The following is a 24,150-nucleotide window of genomic DNA, read 5'->3' on the forward strand; positions in this document are numbered from 1 at the left end:
TAGTATTGTGTTAGTAGTTATTAAGTTATTTGGATACTCAAAAAAAGAAAAAAAAAATAAACTTTTAAGTTTCATCAACTAGAAAATTGTTGTCTTTTTATTATAGATTGGAGAGTTTTTTTCTTCTTCCATTTTTTTTCTTCTAGTGAACTCCATTGTTCTCATTTTGGCTGGATAATTGATACTCTGTTTGTCATTTCCCTTCTTATTCCCCATAAAAAATATTCTAGAAAAAAATTATTAACTTGTTATTCAAGAAAACATGAGAACAGGAATGCACGTTTTCATGAAAAAATCATATCGTGTCTCCTCTCCACGTCCATTAACGAAGTTAATGGAGTTCTGCCAGCCATCCAATCTTCAACTAGAGCAGCCAAAGTTCCTACCTGGTATGCATAACTAGTAAGTAATAAAAACGAGGAAAAATCTATGGAGGAAACTGATATCAAGAAAAAGAATGAAAGGTTAAAAGGTTAGAGACTAAAATGATCAGAAGGTACAAGAATTGGGACAGACAGATCGATGATATTGTTCCAGTTTTTCCACTCTGGAGGAGAGCTCTAGCACTGTAACCCAAACCATGACAATAAGTTGAATCAATGTTCGTGGGTAAACCACACATCCCTTCGTACGTATAAGTCAAAAGAAGAATTAAACAGAGATAACACACAGAGCACTAACCAGCAAAGTACACTTTTTCTGTAGATCGAGCATCAACCATCACATTACCAATCATTTCTGAATATATCTGCATAAACATCAGCAGAGCCTATTAAGAGTCTCATCTCATGAATGCGACATTCCATTTTTTCCTTGAGTTCTTGAAGAAACTACTTCAACTTTGCAATAGTCTCCAAAGTTCAGTCCAAACGGAATATGAATTCTAAAGCAATTACAAAGAGAAATGAGTACCTTACAAGCAGAATCAAATCCAAAACTTGTGGGGACCTCTTTGCATTTAAGATCACCATCAATAGTTTTTGGGCAACCAATTACTCGGGTTTTCAAATTCTTACTCATAATTTGAAAACAACAGAAAGAAGGGGAATATAAATAACAGAGTCTTGCACACAAAAAAATGGTACCCTAGAGTAATTAATTACTCAACCTTATATTTCTGCAATAAAAACAACATATAATAGCTTATCCATATACGACAATGAGAGTGAGAAAGAGAGTAAAAAGAAGGGAGGCGATAAACAAATTTCATAGTTCTGAAAATTACCTAAAGTTTTTAGCAAGGAGACAAGCATTTGTGTTGGAATCATCTCCACCAATTACAACAAGGCCATCCAGATCAAGATTCTGAGCAGTTTCTTTAGCTTGCTTAAACTGAAAATAGAACCGAACTATCAATTAATGCCTTGACTACAACTAAGATGTCTCAAAATGAAAATTCTAGGAAGATAGAGTTTCACCTGATCTGGAGTTTCAATCTTATCCCTCCCACTGCATATCATATCAAAACCACCCTGATAAAACAAAAATTCATTTAAATCAAGAATTGCATTCAAATGGCAATCACTTCGCATCAAAACTGCACATATTCACACTAACAATTCTAACAAGTGAAAGCTAGAAATCCCTTCAAGAAAATTAACCTGATTGCGATACGGGTAGATAAATTGTGCAGTCAGCGGATCTTCTGGCAAATATTTAGAATATTGACCATGATAGCAAGGCTGACATTCTCACCTACCACGTTAGACGATAACGACTTACCAGAGTGGGAATCCCACCAATAGTCAGTGCACGGCTCTATAAATAGAGCCTTGACGCCATGAAGGAGGGATGGACTTTTATACCCAAAGATTGAGATTTGCACGAGAAAAAAATTCCACCTCCATATTTCACCCCAATTCTTCATTGAAGCTTCGCCGAAGTAAGAGTCTACAAGGGCTTTCTGCATTCATCCAACCATTATATCACTAGCAGCCTTAACATTCATCTGTGGGAAGCAAGAGATTACTAACAACTTCCCTTCACCTTATCTCTTTATCTTTTTAGTTGTTGTATTGCATTTTGTTTAAGAGATTGTTCATTTGTGTATTCAACAACTATTTTAATATCATCATGTTCACTTTTATCATCTTATCTATCCTCACTTTCACTTTATCTCTTGTTATAAGTAACTAATTCTAATGGGGTAAGGGTGAAGATTAATATCATGATCTAAGTAGAATCTGTGGAAGTTATTTTGTTTGCTTAATATATGAATATTAAAATGATTGCCTATGAGTACTCAATGAGTCAAGTAGTTATGACTAACTACCTGAGAAGGAAAGTAGTTGTGGATCTCATTAAGCAAAGCAAGAAATATTTTTCAACCCCGAAGCTTATTTTCTCTACTTGTGTATGTTAAATAAGATTAAGTGTAAGTTAATACTAGGTTGTAGGGAAAGCTTGAGGATGCTAAGGAAGGAAAGAAAAATGATTTCAAGTGTTGTTTACTAAGGGCTCTCAAGTGTTAAGTGAAAGAGTAAGAAGGCTTGGTTAAGGAGAGAAATTTTGACTAAGTGTTGAAGGTCATGGTGCATTGACGATCATGCTGAGGTGTGCGACAGCCTAAGAATCTTAAGGTTAAGATGAAAGCTAGTGGCGTGAAGAAGGACATTGGCTAAGTGTTGGCCGAGAAGACGATGCCATGCGCTAGCCGAGACTCACGTTGAGGTTAGGTGGGCAAGAACGCGTGCATGGGCGAGGATGCCTTAAGCGATGCGGCTTGTGCGTGCGTTGGTGTGCAATGGTCGGGCAAGGATGTGTGTAAAGTAAGGCCATGGGATGATCTTGAGACTAGGCATCGGGTGCGAGAAAGGGCGCTGAGGCGTGCATTGGCTGAGAGGTGTATGCGTCCAAGTAAAGCCATGCGTTGGTAAGAGTTAGGAAGCTATGCATTGGTGATTAGGGGAAGCTTTCAGCTTAATCACCAATTGTAGTGGTCAGTTGTCGAGATTAGAAGGTTTAATGTTGACTTAGTGGGATAGGTGGCAGCCTAAGTGTAATTAAGGTCATGCATCTCTTAATCTAAAAGGGAAGCCTCAGTTCAAGAACTTGGTTTGGACAATTATCTCGTGCTAAAGGGGTGATTCCACAGCCATTTGAAGGCTTAAGGAGTGTAGATGAAGCTCTGAGGTTGTTGGAAGGAAATTCATAAGAATTCAAGTTGAAATCAGAGGATTTCCTCAAGAGGTCAAGCTCTCGGGTGATTCTGAGCAAGGTGTGAAGATTGAAAAATTCTGACCAGATCGTGAAGAATTTGAAGCTCAAATTTTAAGATAAGTTAAGACATTTTAAAACAAGTTTGTAGAAGGGAAATTCCCGAAATAATGTCTGAAAAAATAAGTAAATTCAGCTTGAATTTGAATTTGGATTTTTGGATTGAATAATCATGCAACTGCAACCGTTGAACACGCAGGCAACTCAACCGGGCAGGCTACAGATGCGCGCAAAGGCAAAATGACGCAAGGCATTGCATGGATGTGTACGCTAGGTTGCACATGAGGGTTGTACAAGTGTGCACGCGAGACGCTGCATGGAAAGGTTGAGTATGCATTGAGGCGCGCAGTTGCGTTAAAAGACAAAATTTACTCCTCGTGCTTAGAAATGTGTCTTCGTTGGCTATCCTCTCCATCAACGTGGGTATAAGTGTTCTCATCCACCCTCCCACAAGTATTTTATTTCGATAGATGTCACCTTTCTAGAGGATCAACCTTTCTTTCCTATTAGTCATTTTCAGGGGAATAGCTTTAATGAAGAGACTAACTAGTCCCAATCTTTGTTCTTTTCTGATTCCCTTCCTAATCCTATCTTGAATATTACCGACACTGTCTCTGTCTTACCTATCAAATAGGTCTATGGATAATATACTAAAGGAAGAATCTCAAGAAGGAAATTGGGCCACCTATTGTTTCTCCGGTAACGATCTATGAGTCCGAACCAACATTAGCCCAAGGTGAACTCATACTTCTGTCTCTAATAACCTCAATATTTGTGTTGAGAATGAAAATGATGCTCATACTCGTCTCTGATAATATTGGTATTTGTGCTAAAAATGATATGTGTACTGTGGAAGAAAATAGCAAAACTAATGATAGCAGTAATGATTGTACTAAGAAAGTTGTGGCTGATATGGCTGGGAATAAACGAGTTGAAGCAACTATTCCAGGTAGTGATATTGTTACAGGTGAGGTGAGTTAGTGGGAAAGGCACTAAAGGATGTGATAAACAAATAAGTGGCAATCATAAGGAGTTGGCCAAGTAAGAAATATTGAGGTTCTACAAGATGAAAGTGAAGCTTAACAATCTCAAACTAGCTCAACTGAAGCTCGTGGTGAAAGTCATTGTAAGAACTTTCCAAGTCAATCCAATCATGAGGCAATCATTATGCCTCAAGGACCAATGACAAGAGCTAGAACTAAAAGACTTGAAGAGGGATTAAATGCTTGCTTCCAAGCTAAATTTCTAGCCCATCATGAAGAGTTGCAACCCTTGAAGCTCCAAGAGTCACTTGGGTGCAAAAGTCCTAATGAATCTGCAAAATTCAGATTCATCCCCGTGTTTAATGCTTGATTTATTAATTTATTTCAATGTACATACATTTATTAAGGTTCATGTATGTAGTTGAAGAGTTTTTGTTAAACCTAGTCAATTGGGTGAAAAGTTGTGTCCTTTCAAGTCGTCTTTTCAATTAGTATAAATACATATGTAGTTTGGTCATTGGAACACACTTGAGATTGACTGGAATTTCATTAGATTTTTTGTCTCTCAAGCTTTATGCTTTTTCTTTGTATTTTTGTGTTTAAAATGCATGTATTAGAACTTTCAATTTATTTTGATCGATTAGATTGTGGAGAGTTCAAAATCCTTAAGTTAGGAACAAGTTCTCCTTTCTTCTTGACATCGATCAATCTTCCAAGCCAAATATGTTTAGCTTTCTTGGGGTTGCTTACTAAATAGCTAATTGTGGTTATTCTTATTATCGTTGTGGGGCTTCACCTAGAATAAAGGGGTTCTCATACGTGATTGAGGTAAATCAAATGATAAAGGGAACTGTCTCAATTATGTTCAGGAGACATACGAGCGATGGACAATGGCCAATGAGAAGGCCCGAGCCTACATCTTGGCAAATCTTTATGAAGTTTTTGCCAAGAAACATGAGCATCTGGTTTCAGCACGTGAGATCATGGAGTCCCTGCGAGGATATTTGGACAACCGTCTGAACCACTTTTGCATGAGGCTCTTAAATACATATTCAACTCCAAAATGGAAGAAGGCACCTCTGTTCGTGAGCATGTGCTTAACATGATGGTTCACTTTAATGTGGCGGAGTTGAATGGGTCTACCATCGATAAGGGCAGTCAAGTTAACATAATCCTGCATTCATTGCCCGAGAGCTCCCTGCACTTTGTTAGTAATGTGATTCTTAAGAAAGGGAAATATAACCTCACAACTCTCCTCATCGAGTTGCAGACCTACCAATCGGAGAGGAAGAAGGGTGAGGCAAATGTTGCTTCATCCTCAAGGACATTCCATAGAGGTTCGACCTCAGGAACGAAGTCTACACCTTCTACTTCTAACTCTACAAAGGGGAAGAAGAAGAAGGGTGGCAAGGGAAAAGGGAAGACGCCTGCTAACCCACCGCCTGTCACCCCAAGGAGGCGTCCACCGGTTGAAAAGGGAAAGTGTTTCCACTGCAACTAGGATGTACTGGAAGATGAACTATCCTCGGTATCTGAAAGAGAAGAAAGCAGCCAAGGCTAAGGCCAAGGCCGATAAAGGTAAATGTGATTTACTTGTACTTGAAACTTGTTTAGTGGAGAATGATGATTCTGCTTGGATAATTGATTTGGGCGCTACTAACCACATTTGTTCTTCTTTTTAGGGGACTAGATCTTGGCGATAGTTGGAGGCTGATGAGATGACGATGTGAGTAGGCACTGGGTACGTCGTCTCAGCTGTGGCAGTGGGACGGCTCCAGTTAGCTTTACAGAATATGTTTCTTGTTTTGAATGATGTATATATTGTTCCCGAACTAAAAAGGAACCTTATTTCTGTAAAGTGTTTATTGCAATGTAAATATATTGTCTCTTTTAATGTGGATAAAGCGTTTATTCATAAAGATGGTGTTTTTATTTGTACTGAAAATCTCGAATCGAATTTATGTGGAGATGTCTTCATTGAAACCCTTAAAAGTGATCGCAAGGGCAACCTTAGTCAACGCAAGCCATGCGATAATGCTACACACACTTGAGCCTAACTCTAGGACGAATGCGATGTATCTGCGATAGTGTTAGGAAGCCTATGCCTGCCTAAACCTCCATAACCCGCTCACGTGCTCTCGTCGTATGAGCGTGATGGCCGCATACCACCGTATCCTACTTCCTGGACGCATGCAATATTCTCTCCGTAGGGTGCATACGCTGTGTGATAGCAAACGGAGCTTATCTCTAAGTTCCCCATTCTTGCTTATGCATTCCAATCCACTCTCTTGAGTTTTAGATTTGGATTTTAGACTACTCTCTCAAGTATGCCTAAATGTGAAGCACTCATAAGACAAGGTAACCGCATAGACTTTGCTGATATAAGATTATTCCTATCTCTAGTGAACAATAGCTTATATTGCTTCATGCAACCAACCATTTACCCTCTCAGACAGTTAGTTGTTCTTGATTTTACTCATAGACAAGCATTGCATCCGCCTATAGACAAGCGTAGCTATAGCTTCACACTAAGCAAATAAGTTTTACTCACACACTCACGCAACGCACATCTCTCGGTGGTTTTCTACATGCTTTATATCCCTAATCCACATGACTAAGTGTGCGATACTCTAGCAATCTCACTAAGTGATGCAATGAAAGTTAAGGATGCTAAGTAAACAAAGATGGAGATAAAATTGAAGTAAACACAGAAATGCATTGAACACATCATGTATTAATTCCTTAATCACAAAATATCATAAAATACAATATAAGAAAAGGGAAGAAAATGAAATGACCAGCTGGAAGCAATGACTTACTTCTAGCGGATGTGCTCAAGGCTATCAGTGGTGCCATGGATGGGCGGTGTAGCTGACTCTCCCGAGATCTAGCTCCGGTCGTCTCTCGGAATGGAAGTAGGAGATGAAGAACTCTCAAGCTTTCTTCTCACGCATTTGTCTGGATTGCAGGGAAAAACCCAGGATAAGTTGAAATTCTGCTCATCGGGGTTCAAATTCTTACTCCTAATTTGAAAACAACAGATAGAAGGGGAATATAGATAACAAAGTCTTACACACCAAAAAAATGGTACCCTAGAGTAATTAATTACTCAACCTTATATTTCTACAATAAAAATAACATATAATAGCTTATCTATGACAATGAGAGTGAGAAAGAGAGAGTAAAAAGGAGGGAGGCAATAAACAAATTTCATAGTTGTGAAAAATACCTAAAGTTTTCAGCGAGGAGACAGGCATTTGTGTTGGAATCATCTCCACCAATTGGCAAGGCCATCCAGATCAAAGCTTCTGAGCAGTTTCTTCAGCTTGCTTAAACTGAAAATAAAACCGAACTGTCAATTAATGCCTTGACTACAACTAAGACGTCTCAAAATGAAAATTATGGGAAGAAAGAGTTTCACCTGATCTAGAGTTTCAATCTGATCCCTCCCACTGCATATCATATCAAAACCACCCTGATAAAACAAAAATTCATTTAAATCAAGAATTGCATTCAAATGGCAATCACTTCGCATCGAGACTGCACATATTCACACTAATAATTCTAACAACTGAAAGCTAGAAATCCCTTCAAGAAAATTAACCTGATTGCGATATGGGTAGATAAATTGTGCAGTCAGTTCTACATATTTACATTTCATGATCCCTGTAGGACACCCTTGAAACCATACAACGTGCTTCCTTTTACATGAACCTGTAGGAAATCTTCACCAAAATCATAGAAGCTGCTAATTAGCCACAACTTGAACAAAAAAGCAAACATTTATTCTTGATTTATAAATGTGGACACAATGAGACCCTACCAAATAGTCCAGAAATCACATTATGCCCTCCCAGTGCTTGGCCACCAAACTAGACAACTCCGATCTTCAATTTCTTATTCACCTGCACCGAACTGGAATCATTTGGCACCAACATTGCCGACTGTTGGCCGAAAAGATCAGGAAACAACTTTGTGATATCATCTGCACGCACATATAACACAATTCAAACACTCTAAAACCTTAAGAAGTAGCAACTGGCCTCAAACGCATTCAGTAAAACTCAAGTTCCAAACAAAAGCGAGATTTACAATCATAAGCAAAACACAGTAAAAGAACAAACAAAACTCAATGCATGTCACTACTCTTCCTTCGGGACATCAATCAACTCAGAGCTAGGAGGGCCATCGAGGATTTTGAAGGGGTTTTTGAGAATAGAGGGAAAAGGGAGAGGTTGATCGATATGGTGGGCTTGGACTTCGCTATACACAATAGAAACACGGCCAATCTCCGACGGAGAAGATGCAATGATGGGGGAAACATCGGCATTAGCGATGAAAGGCGGAGACATTGGTAGGAGAGAAATGAAGATGAAAATGGGGAGATAGGTAGAGAAATGAAAGATTGAATCAATGAAAGAAGTGGAAAATTGAGTGTTCGACAAGGTCGAGAAGATGAAGGACTTGACTAGAATAAGAGGAAGGAGCTTGTGGACAAAATGGATAACACTATAAGAAGGGATTTTGATGCTCCAAAAGCTCCATATGAGTCCCTGATGTGAGGATTTGGCCAGCAAGAGACTAAAATTTTTATGGCTAAAACAACGAGAGAGAGAGAGAGGGTTTCAATGAAACGAAATTTTTCATTGAAAAAATGAAAAGAGATATTTGGTCTCCAAGCGAATGTAACAATTTAGTCTACTTTAAAACACATTTGGTCTCCACGAAATTAATCAATTGGCATACAGATAAAGACCTCCACCAACATTTGATGAAAACCCAACCTTAGCAAAAAGAAAAGGCTTAAAACATAAATCCCAACCAAAAACACCTGGAGACTCTAGTGGAAAAGGGACAACCAAGGTAAATGTTTAGAACTCGGCTATGCTACACAAAACTTGCCAATTCAGGCCTAAGACATATGGGAGGTTTTTTGCAAGACCTGGAAGGCATTAATAGTTCCCAAAGAACCAACCAAGAAAATAAATGAACTTTCTATGGGATTTTTAGTTTTCACCAAGAAGTGAGAACGTAAGAATAGCAAAACAAATAAATAGGCACTTGAGCTAAATTTTACAAAGACTAATTCAAGTGTGACATAATATTTGACAAAGACTAATTCAAATATTTTTTAAAACAAGGATAAAATAAAGAGCTAGATTTTAAGATAGAAAAAGCAAGATTTAGAGTTAATATGTGACTAAATCACTCAAATTTAATAGCCTGAAGGTAAAAGACTACTACAACTTTTTCATACCTTTTAGTGTGTTCTTCTACTCCGTAACTTGAATTATGGACAAAAATGAAGTGATTCAGCCTAGCAAAAAAGTACATGATTAACTAACCAAATACAACAGTCGTAACAATTTTTTATATTGTTTAAACTAACATCCACACTAATGATACACACACGCAACACTAAGGACCAAGTTACTTTACTAATATTTCAATATTTTAGCTTTAATGACATTTAGCTATAAACTAAATAATAATACATGAAGTATCAAATTTTAACAAAGGGCAAACAAAAAGAGAGAGAAATAGAAGAAAGGAGTATCAATGGAAATGAGATGAAGAAAACAGAAAAACAAAAAGATATTGAGATACAATCATATGAATGGAGAAAATTAAGCAAGAGATGGAGAAGATAGACGGAGAAACAGAGATAAAAAAAAGAAAGAAAAAGGAGAAAGAAGAAAAGGATAAAGAAAGACAAGAAGAAAGAAATCAAGTGAAATACCATAAGATGGAGAGAGAAAGAACTAGCCCTTTGTTTCGCCAACAAAGAAGTCATCTTTGACGATTTCTCATTCCTTCTTTGCCGAGCCGCCTCTCTTCGCCATTCTTTGCCGAGCCGCCTCTCTTCGCCATTCGAAGTACTACCTCTACCTTCCCTTTCGAGAACATACCCAGGAGCCCTCCTTTTCCAATAATTAAAAGAAATACCATAAAGCTTCGTCTATGATTTTGCCGGCCAGCCCTTTAGAAGACAATACTAAGCAAAAATACACACCAACAAAATTAGACATTACAATGAACTTAACACATTACTAATAATTCTCGGGTCAAATACACAGTAGAAATACCATAGGGCTTGGACTTCGACATACACAGTAGAAACAAGGCCGATCTCCGACGGAGAAGATGCAATGACTAGGGAAACATCGGCATTAGCGATGAAAGGCAGAGACATTGGTAGGAAAGAAATGAAGATGAAAATGGGGAGATAGGTAGAGAAATGAAAGATTGAATCAATGAAAGAAGTGGAAAATTGAGTGTTCGACAAGGTCGAGAAGATGAAGGACTTGACTAGAATAAGAGGAAAGAGCTTGTGGACAAAATGGATAACACTCTCAGAAGGGATTTTGATGCTCCAAAAGCTCCATATGAGTCCCTGATGTGAGGATTTGGCCAGCAAGAGACTAAAATTTTTATGGCTAAAACAACGAGAGAGAGAGAGAGAGAGGGTTTCAATGAAAAGAAATTTTTCATTGAAAAAATGAAAAGAGATATTTGGTCTCCAAGCGAATGTAACAATTTAGTCTACTTTAAAACACATTTGGTCTCCACGAAATTAATCAATTTGCATACAGATAAAGACCTCCACCAACATTTGATGAAAACCCAACCTTAGCAAAAAGAAAAGGCTTAAAACATAAATCCCAACCAAAAACACCTGGAGACTCTAGTGGAAAAGGGACAACCAAGGTAAATGTTTAGAACTCGGCTATGCTACACAAAACTTGCCAATTCAGGCCTAAGACATATGGGAGGTTTTTTGCAAGACCTGGAAGGCATTAATAGTTCCCAAAGAACCAACCAAGAAAATAAAGGAACTTTCTATGGGATTTTTAGTTTTCACCAAGAAGTGAGAACGTAAGAATAGCAAAACAAATAAATAGGCACTTGAGCTAGATTTTACAAAGACTAATTCAAGTGTGACATAATATTTGACAAAGACTAATTCAAATATTTTTTAAAACAAGGATAAAATAAAGAGCTAGATTTTAAGATAGAAAAAGCAAGATTTAGAGTTAATATGTGACTAAATCACTCAAATTTAATAGCCTGAAGGTAAAAGACTACTACAACTTTTTCATACCTTTTAGTGTGTTCTTCTACTCCGTAACTTGAATTGGGGACAAAAATGAAGTGATTCAGCCTAGCAAAAAAGTACATGATTAACTAACCAAATACAACAGTCGTAACAATTTTTTATATTGTTTAAACTAACATCCACACTAATGATACACACACGCAACACTAATGACCAAGTTACTTTACTAATATTTCAATATTTTAGCTTTAATGACATTTAGCTATAAACTAAATAATAATACATGAAGTATCAAATTTTAACAAAGGGCAAACAAAAAGAGAGAAAGAAATAGAAGAAAGGAGTATCAATGGAAATGAGATGAAGAAAACAGAAAAACAAAAAGATATTGAGATACAATCATATGAATGGAGAAAATTAAGCAAGAGATGGAGAAGATAGACGGAGAAACAGAGATAAAAAAAGAAAGAAAAAGGAGAAAGAAGAAAAGGATAAAGAAAGACAAGAAGAAAGAAATCAAGTGAAATACCATAAGATGGAGAGAGAAAGAACTAGCCCTTCGTTTCGCCAACAAAGAAGTCATCTTTGACGATTTCTCATTCCTTCTTTGCCGAGCCGCCTCTCTTCGCCATTCGAAGTACTACCTCTACCTTCCCTTTCGAGAACATACCCAGGAGCCCTCCTTTTCCAATAATTAAAAGAAATACCATAAATCTTCGTCTATGATTTTGCCGGCCGACCCTTTACAAGACAATACTAAGCAAAAATATACACCAACAAAATTAGACATTACAATGAACTTAACACATTACTAATAATTCATGTAAGAATGGAAACTACAAAGAATTTAGGTATCTCACTTCCAACTATGGAATTTGACCCGAGACTTCATTAAAATATCTTATCCAAATTCTGAAAAATAGGTTCGATTTTCATCAATTTGGTTGTGTAAGATACCTATATCTAGATCACCTGCTCCATTCTTCTTTTAGATTTGAACTTGCATAATTAATGGTAGGATTCTGATCTGACCTCCTCACATGACAAATCGAGCGGCGTGAATTATAATATAAGACTGGGAAGGAGATTAAAGGAAACGACATTTACTCTAGAAAGAGATCATATTACCATCTAGTTCCACCATTGTCTTCTTGATCACAGGCTTGAACTTACTTGCCAAACGAATTCTACCTTTAGAAAGAGATCATCAAATGATAAATATTAAACTAGACTTCATGAAGATGTTCTATCAATCCAAAGCCTTTCAAAATTGTTAAGAGAAAAGATACTCCACTTTTATCCTTGTTTTTCTGATCTTACATGCACCTTGACTAGTCTTTATAGTATTGTATAAGTAACTATTAAGTTATTTGGATACTCTAAAAAAGAAAAAAATAAATAAACTTTTAAGTCTCATCAACTAGAAAATTGTTGTCTTTTTAATATAGATTGGAGAGTTTTTTTCATCTTTCATTTTTTTTCTTCTAGTTATCTCCATTTGTTCTCATTTTGGCTGGATAATTGATACTCTGTTTATCATTTCCCTTCTTATTCCCCATAAAAAATATTCTATAAAAAAAATTATTAACGTGTTATTCAAGAAAACATGAGAACAGGAATGCACGTTTTCATGAAAAAATCATACCGTGTCTCCTCTCCACATCCATTAACGAAGTCAATGCAGTTTCGCCAGCCATCCAATCTTCAACAGAAGCAGCCAAATTTCCTACCCGGTATGCATAACTAGTAAGTAATAGAAATGAGGAAAAAATCTATGGAGGAAACTGATATCAAGAAAAAGAATGAAAGGTTAAAAGGTTAGAGACTAAAATGATCAGGAGGTACAAGAAGTGGGACAGACAGATCGATGATATTGGTCCAGTTTTTCCACTCTGGAGGAGAGCTCCAGCAGTGTAACCCAAAGCATAGCAATAAGTTGAATCAAAGTTCGTGGGTAAACCACACATCCCTTTGTACCTATAAGTCAAAAGAAGAAATAAACAGAGATAACACACAGAGCACTAACCAGCAAAGTATAATTTTTTTCGTATCATCTCATGGCCATTCGCTCGTACCATTGGTAAGTTTACATTTGAAAGTCAAGTAGCTGTAAGCCTAACCCATCACTTGATTGGGCATTTTCTTTACGAGTTCATAATGGAAGTCTAGATACTTGATACCCCTAATTATCAAATATGAATTTAAAAGATCTTGATGCATTTACCAACATAGCAAAACTAATAGCAAAACTAATGATTGTTCCAAGAAAGTTGTGGCTGATATGGCTGGGAATAAACAAGTTGAAGCAACTATTCCAGGTAGTTGACCAAGTAAGAAATATTGAGGTTCTACAAGATGATAGTTAAGCTCAACAATCTCAAACCAGCTCAACTGAAGCTCGTTATGAAAATCATTGGAAGAACTTTCTAAGTCAATCCAATCATAAGGCAATCATTATGCCTCAGGGACCAATGACAAGAGCTAAAAAACTTGAAAAGGGATTAAACGCTTGCTTCCAAGCTAAATTTCCAGCCCATCACGAAGAGTTGCAACCCTTGAAGCTCCAAGAGTCACTTGGGCACCCAAAAGTCCTAATGAATCTGCAAAATTCAGATTCATCCCCGTGTTTAATGCTTGATGTATTAATTTATTTCAATGTATTTACATTTATTAAGGTTCATGAGTTTTTGTTGAACCTAGTCAATTAAGTGAAAAATTGTGTCCTTTCAAGTTGTCTTTTCAATTAGTATAAATACCTATGTAGTTTGGTCATTGGAACACACTTGAGATTGAATGAAATTTCATTAGAGTTTTTGTCTCTCAAGCTTTATGCTTTGTATTTTTGTAACCCCAATTAACTGTTTAGTAAGCAACCCAAGAAAGCTAAACATATTTGGCTTGGAAGATTGATCGATGATCAACAAGAAAGGAAAACTTATTCCTAACTTCAAGAATTCGAACTCTCCACAATCTAATTGATCAAACTAGATTGAAAGTTCTAATACATGCATTTTAAACACAAAAATACAAAGAAAAAGCATAAAGCTTGAAAGACAAAACCTTTAATGAAAATTCCATTCAATCTCAAGTGTGTTCCAATGACCAAACTACATAGGTATTTATACTGATGGAAAAGACAATTTGAAAAGACACAACTTTTCACCTAATTGACTAAGTTCAACAAAAACTCTTTGAGGACATACATGAACCTTAATAAATGTAAATACATTGAAATAAATTAATACATCAAGCATTAAACACGGGGATGAATCTGAATTTTGCAGATTCATTAGGACTTTTGGGTGCCCAAGTGACTCTTGAAGCTTCAAGGGTTGCAACTCTTCGTGATGGGCTGGAAATTTAGCTTGGAAGCAAGCGTTTAATCCCTCTTCAAGTTTTTTAGCTCTTGACATTGGTCCTTGAGGCATAATGATTGCCTCATGATTGGATTGACTTGAAAAGTTCTTACAATGATTTTCACCACGAGCTTCAGTTGAGCTGGTTTGAGATTGTTGAACTTCACTTTCATCTTTTAGAACCTCAATATTGCTTACTTGGCCAACTCCTTATGATTGTCACTATTTGCTTATCAGAATGGAACTCTACGCTAGAGACTAAGTGTGGAATTTCTAATGGAAGGTCAGATAGAGTAAAAGGTGGAGATTCCTCCCTTGATCTTCCTATTGCCTTAAGAAAAAGAATCAAGTCCTGCCTTAAGCACCCAATGCGGAGTTATCTGTCGTATGGTAACCTTTCACCTGAGTTCAGAGCTCTTACTACAAGTCTATAAACAGTAACGATACCAAATAATTTATAAGTAGCAATGGAAATCCCCGAGTGAAAAACTACAATTATGGAAGAAATGAGGGCTCTTGAGAAAAACAATACTTGGGATCGTCTGTCTCTTCCTAAAGAGCATAAGACGGTTGGATGCAAATAGGGGTTCACCATAAAGTACAAGTCTGATGGGACGCTTGACAGTTATAAGGTCAGGCTAGTTGCTAAAGGATTTACTCAGACCTTTGGAATAGACTACTGTAAGACTTTTTCTCTGGTTGCAAAACTAAACACAGTTCGACATGGTTGTGAACAAAGACTGGCCTTTCCATCATCTAGATGTGAAAAATGCATTTCTCAATGGTGAGTTAAAAGAGGAAGTCTACATGAGTCCTCCAGGTTTTGAAGCTCAGTTTGATCACGAAGGGTGTAAGCTAAGAAAGTCATTATACAGATTAAAATAGTCTCCAAGAGCGTGGTTCGACAGGTTTACTACCTTCGTTAAATCTCAAGGTTATACTCAGGGACACTCTGATCACACTCTGCTTACAAAAAGGTCAGTGTCAGGAAAGAGTGTCGTTCTCATTGTATACGTGGATGATATTGTGTTATCCCGATGATACTACAGAGATTGACAGACTGAAAAAGAAAATGGCTAAGGAGTTTGAGATTAAAGACCTCGGAAGATTCAAGTACTTTCTTGGGACGAAAGTAGCACGATTAAAAGAGGGAATTTCAGTCTCTCAACAGAAATACACACTTGACTTGATAAAAGAAACAAGTATAACTGGATGCAAAGTTGATAACCCCGTAGAAGTCAATACCAAGCTTGGCGACTCTATTAACTTTCCTGTTAATAAAGAAAGATATCAAATGTTTAGTAGGGAAACTAATTTACCTATCCCATACTAGACCAGACATATCCTACGTCGTCAGTGTGGTAAGCCAGTTTATGCAAGCACTATGAAGAGCATATGAAGGTTGTTGAACGCATCCTAAGATATTTACAAACTACTCCCAGTAAGGGTTAGATGTTCAAGAAAACTGACAAACGAGGTATCTCACTTATACTGACACTGACTGGACAGGCTCTATTGTAGACAAAAAGTCACATTTGGGTACTGTACCTTTTTGTGGGGAAATCTTGTCACTTGGAGAAGTAAGAAACAAATGGTGGTTGTTAGAAGCAGTGTTGAAGCAGAATACATGGCTATAAGTCTGGGAATATGTGAAGAAATCTGGTTAAAGAAAGTTTTGTCAAACCTGTGTCGGGATTGTGATCATCTGATGAAGCTCTACTGTGACAACAAAACTGCAATAAGTATAGCAAATAATCTGGTTCAAGATGATAGAACCAAACACGTTGAAATCGATAGACACTTCATCAAAGAAAGATTGGACAGTGACAGTATCTACATTCAATACATCTCTTTCGATCAACAGGTCACAGACATCTTCATAGACAAAAGGACTTAACAGACAGAGTTTTGATTTTTGTGTCAGCAAGTTAGGTCTTATTAACATCTATGCCCCAATTTGAGAGAGAATGTTGAAAATAAAAAAGGACTTCACTTTTGAACCCTAAGGGCATTTTAGTAGTTTCATCTTGCCCTAGTCTGTATTAGGGTTTCCTACATCTCTATTTATATTTGTGCCCTGTTCTGTATGAAACATAGAAAATAATAATAAAAAGAGTGATTGTATCGTGGTTTTTTCTCCCTGTTCTAGGATTTTCCACGTAAAATGTTGTGTTCTTCTCTTCTCTTTGTTTCATCAAATAGGAACCTTCCCCTCTTGTATCAAACACTTTATTCATTCTAATAAAATATTCATAATCTTGATTCTTGGAGAGAATTCTCCTTTTATCTCCTTTAGGAGACATCAATTTGGTACCAGAGCATCCGTGGGCCAATATTGACTGCCGCCAGTGGAACTCCAAGAAACTCTTAGTGACCTCGATCACAAGAGGAAGCTTTGTGAGTTGTCCTCATTGTCGAACAACTAACATCTAATTAGGGGGAACCCTTGAAATTCCAAGAAAGAAAGAAGAAACCGAAGATTTATCAAGATTTTGCAAGAATTGACTATTATCGATCAAAGAAGACGTCCAAGAAAAAAAAAATCAGCAGTTGGTATAGGCAAGAAAATAAAATTTACTTCCAAAAACAAAGTTGGAATTCTGACTCAAGTGGTTCAAAAGAAGAATTCCAACATACTAATTTTGTCCATGCTCGATTTTCTCAAAGCACCTATCATTATCCACATTGGAAATTTAATTCTAGTGATTCTAGTGACTCCAATGATGTTTCTAAGGCAATTTGGGGTGGGATAAGAAGGCAACAATATCGAAAAAGGTCCAAAGATCCAATCAAACCCATGTTTCAAGATATCAACGTAAAGATTGGGAGTTAGATGAATTAAAGAATTATCAAGAATCATCAAGAATGGATTTTTACAGCCCAAGAAAAATGAATTTAAAAGATCTTAATGCATTTACCAACATGCATGTTTTTCAGATCTCAACTGACTTGCCTACTACCCAAGTGCTAAATAATGTGTTATCACTAAATTATTAAACAGGAGCGTATAAGTAAAACAGCAAAAGTTCAAGCACGAATAGAATAAGTACCGAAAGAAATGTGACTGCCACTTGAATTGGCCACCCATTATATGCACCTTCTTGCCTTCTCTTTTTCAACTCAGTTACATGGAAAGACATGTATAAAACAAAAAGAAAAAACAATTACCTGGACATTTCCATGTGGATCTCTTTCAAGCAACAATTGTTCTTGGATTGCTTGTTGAAAATATTCAAAAAGGTGATGAGATTGAGTAGTAAGTTTCTTTTCCCATAACCTATCCTCATCTATAATATTTCTTTTTCCATAACCTATCCTCATCTATAATATCATGGGCAAGAATTTCATTGAGTTCCGAAATAAGTTGTTGCACCTGTAGAAAGTGAGCTATATATGATATCAGTTCAAGAATGACATATTGATCCCAAGAATCTTGGGTTTAGTGGATAGTGAGCATACAACCAAAAGAAATAAACACAATTAGTTACAATAACAAAAGAAATACCTCCGGAATGAAGTCAATCAAACCCTCGGGAATAAGTACAACACCATAATTAATAACCAAGTTCAAAACATTTACTAATTACATCGATAATGTAGTCTGTAACGTTTTTCAAGGTAAGCTTCTTAGCCGCAACCTGCAAAACACATTGTAAATTCGATGTACCCTATAAACTAAAGCTCTATTAATATATGAGTCAACATTCAAAACAAATTATTTTTTGTCTGGAAATTTTGTCGCCTGCATACATTCAAAACCAATAAATCTCTATGAGTCAACTACAACTAGGTGGTAGAGAACAAATTTTTCAAAGCTGACAAAAAAAGGCATCCGATATCACTTAGGCAATTGAATATGATATGGGATGTCAATCCTTAGTTCCATTACACCATATTAAAAGTTTCAACCTAATTCCATGAATCTTTTGTTTATCACAAATTTTTATCTTTACCCTAAGTTTTGTTTGATATTTACCATTCTATGTAAAAATGCAAGAAGATGAAATTCTGAAACAGGATATATTAACTGACTCAACAATTTCAATTTTCATGTTTACATGAGAGTATCTGTTGCAGAGATTATTAGTTATTACTGAGACAAAATCTAGTTCTCAAAGGGAATAAACAACCCTAGGGTTGCATGTGGAGGTAAATGCCCTTCTTGACAAAGATTTCTATCTGGTAAAGCATGTGGAGATAAATGTCCTCCTTGACAAAGGTTTCTATCTTAAGTAGTTTAAATAAAGCAGCTACCTTTTCTCCAATAATAATAATATTTGGATGAGTTTGCAAAGCACACTCTAGTGTGATGTGAGAAGCAGCACGACCCATAAGTCGTCCAACTGTGGATATATGTACACTGTTAATGCAATATGATAATAAACTTGAAACTTGAGTGAGAAAAAAAAGGTATCAACATCACAACAATAAAAAAGTACAATCTCACATTAGGTTAATAAAATTGAGTAGCCGTGAAGTGCTCTGTTTTTTACAGATGAGGCAACAAGATGGGCTTTATTATTGATATTATCTACTTATTTATAAATATATATTTTAAAAAAAGTGGACATATCTGAACTTGAAATACTGGTAATGTCAATATTTCAGTTATTATGAACATGTCAGCACATCAGAACTATTTTTAGTTTCAATTTCATTAAGTAAAATGCTTACAGTGGTAATATTTTCCTGTAGATCGAGCATCAACCATCACATTACCAATCATTTCTGAATATATCTGCATAAACATCAGAAGAGCCTATTAAGCGTCTCATCTCATGAATGCGACATTCCATTTTTTCCTTGAATTCTTGAAGAAACTACTTCAACTTTGCAACAGTCACCAAAGTTGAGTCCAAACGAAATATGAATTCTAAAGCAGTTACAAAGAGAAATGAGTACCTTGCAAGCAGAATCAAATCCAAAACTTGTGGGGACCTCTTTGGATTTGAGATCACCATCAATAGTTTTTGGGCAACCAATCACTCGGGTCTTCATATTCTTACTCCTAATTTGAAAACAATAGAAAGAAGGGGAATATAGATAACAGAGTCTTACACACAAAAAAAAAAAAAAAAAAACAGGAGCGTTTAAGTAAAACAGGAAAAGTTCATAATGGATTTGGCATATTTTCAAAACCTGATAACATAATGGATTTCTGATTTTCTCTTGCTTAAACAACCATACTAATGATGGTCTATGAATCCTTGAAGAATGCATATCCCACTCACTTTCAGTCACCAATTAGAACAATATTCTTTCGACTTCTGAACTGTAGGAAGTGTGGCAACTAGCATCAGCAACAGACCTACAAAACCCATATATATTCACCATTTGTGTGACCATAAATGGGTCATGGTATCCACATAGTAAGCCACTTTTGCTGACAAGAATATACTGGAACATGCTAAACCATCTTCTCATCAACAAGTCTGGCAAAGAGGTATTCATGTGGTGAGTACATAGACAACAGATATATACCAAAAAGAGGATACAAGAAAGAAGAAACAAAAGTGTGTTACCTATCATCATGTAATGAACTTACATATAGTAACAACAAAACAGCAGACTAACAAGAAGAAAGATCTGAGTCATTGGAGCTTTCCTGTCCAAGTAGAAACAGTAAATCAACTGGATCAGATGGAAAAAATGATACAAGTTCTCTAATGCCAGTGAAATCATTTCCAAAGATGACATCCACCGGAGAACTGAGCATTAGATACACTCTCCATTTCATCTTTTCATATAGAAATGAGCCTAGACATCTAAAAGAGAAACTCAAACAACAAGCAGATAGAAGTGTGTTTGCAAAATCTATGGTCCTGATGTCAGGATTTTGGAGCAAAATCGAATGAAAAGTTTCAAATACCCCCAAAACAAGTTCCTCTTCAGTTACATTGATAGTTGCTAAAAGCCAAGGTAGTGTGTTGTACATACATCAAGAGCACAATTTTTCATTTCTTTGGTGATATAGTTGTCCATGACAGTATTGACTTGAATATATATATAGAACTCCTTGAGAAGGTATAAAGAATGTAAAAGTTGACCTGGTTGTGTTTCGAATGTACTAAGACGAAATAAAACTACATGTTCTAATACTTCTTGAATTGATGTTGCTAGATGTGGCACCCTATGAGATGGAGACTTCATAATCGTGACCAGGATTGCACGGGTTGTTGCAAATGTGTCTGAATGTATGCCCATCTCCCCAGTCACATTCTTACGGAGCATACTCGTCAAAATAAGAACTAGTTCTTCAATACGAGATACAACCACTACTCCAGGACACTGAGAAATGCATTTCAAAATGAGACCAAGTGTTTGGCTGTGAATTGGATGGAAAGGAACTTCAGCAACATGACCCAACACTAGAATTAGTGTTGCAAATCCGACCGCAAGCCTTTGATTGAAGGGCAATTCAGCTCTTGAAAGAAGATCAAGGGCCTGAAGACGCAAGCCCTTGTTAAGGGATCCTTACCTTCAGCAATGTGCAACTCATTTCATTATCCTAGAATTCGAAGTTTCTGGCATATGTTCTATTTTGAAAAAAGAATGTGTAGTTTTCATGTATTTAACAGCACAAAAATAGCTAGATATCTATGACCTTGACTAGTTTTCATGTATTTACCAACACAAAAATAGCTAGATATCTACGACCTTACTTGAACAGGAACTATTTTATAGGTTGTACATATGTGTCCTTGAGTTCTAAAAAAAATCGCTAGATGTCTTTATCTCTGACAGATTATGCTTGTTCAAGAATTTTCAAGACTACGATTAGGATTTGTTTCATAGGTTGTACATCTGTGTCCTTTCGATCTAAAAAAAATAGCTAGATATCTTTATCCCTGACAGATTATGCTTGTTCAGAATTTTCAGGACTACGATTGCTCACCTGAAAATCGTAATATCTCAAATACATAATCCACTATATTTTCTTCAACCAATAGTTGGTTTGGCTTGATGGAAGTGCCCTCTGAGGACAGATAACTAATTATTAGCTCCACAGTGTTAAGTTGGAGATCTTAGTCTGACGAAAGCAGAGGACCTTTGATAGAAACTTAAGAGTTGATATGCCATTGCAAAATTTTAGTCATTCAGGGCAGCGTTTGTTAATTTATTGGAAAAGAAGTCGATTAAAATCTTTGGATAAGTGATCTTATCTTGTTTACGGGATTGACTAATCATAATTTAGAAACTTAGAGTTGAGCTAAGAAGTCGGGTAGATGAAAAGTCATCTGGGTATATCTTTTGGGGGTAGAATATCGAATTGAAACCTATAACCATACTGTAGATGCGCAGCTATGTGGTTGAGCTGAATTTTGTAAAATGGTTCTTCAAGTCTGGAAAAAACTTGCACATGAACAAAATGTTTTGAGTTGCATTTTCTTTTAGCTTTTGCTTTCTTTCTTCAATATCCTGGCAAGCAACTTTGTTGGTGGAATGGCATATCCTAAGTCCGAGCTCAAATAGGTCGATTTATCTTGTTGCTTTGGAATTTCAAATTTTTTATTCATTTTGGGCCACTACTCTAATTGGGATTTAAGTAGTGAATAAACTTAATTTCTACTCCTTCCATAGAGTGTTTGAAAATTTTCTGTTATCGGCCTTGCCACAAGATGGTCATGGATCTTTCTATGGGGTTTTCATATTTTAGTTCATTTTATGCTGTTCTTGTACTGATAAAATTAATTTCTTTTGGGGCTGCTTAGTTATGATAAGCAGAGAGATTTATAATTTTTAATAAAGCTATGAGTTTACTACATTTAGAAAGGACTAATGCAGCTTTATTGTGTTTCAGGTTGGGCCTTGTTGCAACCATTAAGGTATGCAGTTTTCCATCCATTATGACATAATACCACGAGTATCCATTTCTTGTATTTTCTCAAAGCATTCAAGTTATTTGTCAGTATAGAATGATCATGTAGTATTCTCAAGGTTGGAAATAATTATGTTGCATAGCTTTTTTTTTAAACATTTATTCTAGTAGTGATGCACAATGAATGAATGAACATGAATAGTTAGATACAAATCAATACACATCAGATAAAAGAAGATGAGTATACAAATCAATACATCATTTTCAGTTTTCCATCCATTATGACATAGCTTTTCATAGCTTTTTTTTTAAAACATTTATTCTGGTAGTTGTCAGTATACAAATCAATACACATCAGATAAAAGAAGATGAAAAATGAGAAACTGGGCTTCATTTGTACGCAAATGCAAACATTCAAAAATATCACCCAAACTCATGCACCACCAGCTACAAATTATAAACCAGAAAGAAGATTTAGCCATCATGTTCGGTCTAGGAAACACAAAAAAAAAAAAAAAAGTGGTTTTGAAGAAGTTGACAAACCTACATAGTTCAATCGGACATCATCATTTTGAGTCTTCATGAGCGCCTCCAGAGATAGAAACAGAAGTTCTGGGCAAAATGCAGAGAGAATATCATTTTCAGTGCTATGGTTAGATGCATATTGAATTGTGGTCAATTTATATAGAACAAAGAGGATCTCTCCCCGTATCTCCTTGCTGCATATGAAGAGTAATTCAGAACTTGTCATAAAAAATGCATATGCGCAGTACAAAATAATTTGCTTCTTTCGAATTATTCAGTTTATCACCTTGGTAATTCAAGGCCTGGCACGAGATTTGACACGAGGCCATCGTTGTTCTTAATTTGGCCATGGAAATTTGTTGTCCGATAGTTTAAAGCTGTACAGATTTCTGAAGAAGCTGTACAGAAATCTGAAGAGTTTGATATTAGGTAATGTTTGTTTCCTTTGGTTGTTGTAGCATTATGAATTTATTGCTGTAACTTTCCTTTTCATTGTCATTTGTTTGGCTGGTTCGTTAAGTGTCCACTAAACTCTGAGAAAGTGGTCTGGCAGTAGTAGCCAATTTTTTACTCCTCCCCGAAATTTTTTAAAAAAAAAAAAAAAGTAAAAAACAAAACGAAGAAAAAACATGTGTAATTGGTTTCCTGCCTGTTGAAGTGAAATCAGTCTCTTATTAACACTACAGGCAGACCTAAGCATTCTATAACAATGAAGCTAAAAGGAACAAATGGAAAAAGAAAAAAAATCACACTCCTTTGACAACGAAATACGCACGAATCTAGAACAGTAGAACAAACAAGATTACCATATTATACACCTGACGGCGGCTCCAAGACAACGCGCCAGAAGAAAGCCGATCCGAAACTCTGGCGATAAAGTCGTCGCAAAGAGATCCATCACCGTTAACTTCAGTAACATCGACGAACAAGATCAGTGACTTGGCGAGCAATGGCGTCATCGTCGAAGGAGCAGAGTGCGGCGACGAAGGGAGCGACAAAGAAATGAGAATGGAAAGTGAGGAAGGTCTGGCCCTGTAACGGCGACGAAGGGAGCGACAATGGGAGAGAGGGGATCGGAGTAGGGTTTCAAAATTTTGGAGGAAGTACAACGTCTGAGGAGTAGGGTTTCAAAATTTTGGCCCGTTGAGTTTTGCTAATAAATAACAAACACTCTCCAGCTGGAAATTATTTTTT

At 36.4% G+C, this 24,150-nt stretch overlaps 1 pseudogene across 1 annotated transcript; it reads right to left on the bottom strand.

Annotated features, from left to right (window-relative positions):
* Window positions 1–46: 46 nt before the first annotated feature.
* Window positions 47–19,909, bottom strand: LOC150030017 (pyrophosphate--fructose 6-phosphate 1-phosphotransferase subunit beta-like; annotated as a pseudogene). The gene is made up of 19 exons (XR_016527208.1): window positions 19,886–19,909; window positions 19,752–19,798; window positions 19,515–19,620; window positions 19,287–19,350; window positions 18,867–18,955; window positions 18,118–18,250; window positions 11,786–17,985; window positions 11,302–11,361; window positions 9,940–10,194; window positions 9,457–9,516; window positions 8,023–8,184; window positions 7,804–7,924; window positions 7,621–7,674; window positions 7,429–7,534; window positions 7,019–7,157; window positions 1,419–1,472; window positions 682–1,332; window positions 517–566; window positions 47–386 (listed from the first exon to the last, which is right to left on the bottom strand). The product of XR_016527208.1 is annotated as a pyrophosphate--fructose 6-phosphate 1-phosphotransferase subunit beta-like (transcript).
* Window positions 19,910–24,150: the final 4,241 nt, after the last annotated feature.

This window comes from Benincasa hispida, unplaced genomic scaffold, assembly GCF_027475165.1.
Source record: "Benincasa hispida cultivar pf3 unplaced genomic scaffold, pf3_genome.v1.1 HicScf69, whole genome shotgun sequence".
In the NCBI taxonomy this organism is placed as follows: domain Eukaryota; kingdom Viridiplantae; phylum Streptophyta; class Magnoliopsida; order Cucurbitales; family Cucurbitaceae; genus Benincasa; species Benincasa hispida.